Here is a 2,500-nt window from a genome sequence, read left to right as displayed (position 1 = left end):
AACAATAAATAAACTTACAAAAGACAGGTGTGTTCATGGTACTAAATGCATAAATTAAGAGTATTAATTTTTTTCCTTTATGACCAAGGAAAAGCGCCACTGTCGATAGACACAAACACACACATACTTGAATTATACGCAGATAGATAGACATAGAAACAGACAGATAGATAGACAGATAGAGAGAGAAAGAGAGAGAGAGAGAGAGAGAGAGAGAGAGAGAGAGAGAGAAGAGAGAGAGAGAGAGAGAGAGAGAGAGAGAGAGAGAGGAGAGAGAAGAGAGAGAGAGAGAGAGAGAGAGAGAGAGAGAGAGATAGAGAGAGAGAAAGAGAGAGAAGGAGTGAGTGAGGGAGGAAGGAATGGAGAGAGAAAGAGAGAGAGAGAGAGAGAGAGAGAGAGAGAGAGAGAGAGAGAGAGAGAGAGAGAGAGAGAGAGAGAGAGAGAGAGAGAGAGAGAGAGAGAGAGAGAAAGAAGGAGTGAATGAGGGAGGAAGGACTAGAGAGAGAAAGAGAGAGAGGAGGGGAGAGATAGATAGATAGATAAACAGATAAATATATAAAGTAATGGAAATGTATCGATGTATCAATTCTTTTTTCAATACATGAGAAAAAACACCCGAGCGATACCGATGAAGAGATACTGGTATTCAGTAGCCAAGGCGATACCAATACCAACACAAAAGTATCGATCTCTCTCTTACTGTCAAAAGGATACACTCTCTCGATTCTGTGCAATCGGTTTATAATATACTGAATTTACAGTGAAGGAGAGTCGTAGGCCAGGAATTTCATCAACCTCTGGCATTAGGCTCAGATGCTGATTAATTACATCACAGAAGATAATCAAAGAGTTAATGTGTTTTGACCGAAGTCGATCAGTGTATTAGTGTACAGTTTACCACAGGAATTGTTTTTAACATTTTTCCTCAAGATTATGTCATTGTTTGGAGGTTAAGTGCCACTTGACTGCAGCTGGTATTAACTCTGGTTTGGAAAAAAAGTTTGCATACTTTTTTTCTCTGTATGAAAATGCAATAGTAAAGAAAGGTCAAAGTTCAATCAACATATTTGTATGCAAAAATAACCAACCAAACTCTTTTTCAACAACGACTCGAACTAAAAAAAAAAAAAAGAGAGAAAGAAGAGGCTGCTTAAATGAAACACGAGCCATTTCGACCACAAAATGAAAGCTTTTTTTATTTCGTTTTTTCTTCTCTATGATACAGCCACAGATATAATAAGCCTGCAACAGCCCAGCCCCTAGAACACTATATAGCATATAGACAAGACAGTTGGGAGTTTCAGGACACTGTTACATATCGTTATCTATTATAAATTCTGCAAACATTATAGCTTAGTCATTTTTTATGAGGAATAGACAAGCTAAAAGTTAATTTGTCGTTACATAGAGACCCCGACACTTTATTTTTTTAAAAATCATATAGTACATCGGAAAATTTGATACAATGGGTATTACAAATGGCCCTCAATGGTGTGTTATGGTGTTCCTGCTTCCACGACCCTTATTTCAGAAGAATATACAAGAGAAATAACAGAAGTAATGTGGGTGACACATATTCCTTGCATGTACAACAGTGACAGAAAATAGTGGGGTAGTATTGGCCTATGTGTGGACTAACATTCATTTATACAGATATGTGTATTTGGTTATATTCAGGCTGAAAACACATATTAAAACTTTTTTTTTTACTTCTTCTTTGTTTAACATTTGCGATGCGGAGATAAGCAGCGTCGTGTGGGAAGATTTCCTCCTTAAGATGAATGAAGAGACGGTTTTCAGTAACCATTGTCTTCTGCTTGGGAATGTCAATACGTCACTTGTACCGTGACGGATCTGTGGTAATATTGGTCTCGCGATTTTAATAACCAGTGCAGATGGAGAAGTCAGGTACATGTCTGTCTGTCTGTAAGTTGTCTGTATAATATGTATGTATGTGTGTCTCTTTGTTTGTTTGTATGTGTGTGTGTGTGTGTGTGTGTGTGTGTGTATGTGTGTGTGTGTGTGTGTGTGTGTGTGTGTGTGTATGTGTGTGTGTGTGTGTGTGTATGTGTGTGTGTGTGTGTGTGTGTGTGTACGTGTGTGTGTGTGTGTCTATTTGTGTTTTGATGGTGGAGGTGTTAAATGACATTGGAACTTAACAATGGATGGAAACTATTTTCTAAACTGAATTAAGGGTGAAATGAGGGGGAAAAAACTCAGGGTAAATACAAAACCATTTTGTAAAAAAATCCTCCTCCATCTTTTTATTTTTCATATTTCAGTTTTATCTTGAAATTTAGCAGATCTCGTCCCACTCGAAGCCGTCATTCGCCGCGTCAAACCATCCCAGGAGAAGATGAATCCACACGAATGCGGTTCCACCTCGCGAACGCTATCGGCAGCAGAACATCAACAGGAGGAGCCATATTGGAACACCCACGCGGAGAAAGGGAAAAACCAAAAACAAACATGACGCCGTTCGTGGAATGTCATCGCCATC

The 2,500-nt window shown here is 38.8% G+C and overlaps 1 protein-coding gene across 1 annotated transcript in view; it reads right to left on the bottom strand.

The window, feature by feature from the left end:
* Positions 1-1,183: 1,183 nt before the first annotated feature.
* LOC125032468 overlaps positions 1,184-2,500 on the bottom strand; it is a 63,666-nt gene continuing 62,349 nt past the window's right edge. The window contains exon 3 of the mRNA XM_047623612.1: positions 1,184-2,500. This exon is cut by the window's right edge and continues 226 nt beyond it. The gene's annotated coding sequence lies outside the window, so the exon portion shown is untranslated.

The sequence above is a fragment of the Penaeus chinensis genome, chromosome 14 (genome assembly GCF_019202785.1).
Source record: "Penaeus chinensis breed Huanghai No. 1 chromosome 14, ASM1920278v2, whole genome shotgun sequence".
NCBI classification, from domain to species: Eukaryota; Metazoa; Arthropoda; class Malacostraca; order Decapoda; family Penaeidae; genus Penaeus; species Penaeus chinensis.
Note: the sequence above shows the minus strand (reverse complement) of the source record. Positions and strands in the feature narration are given on the sequence as shown.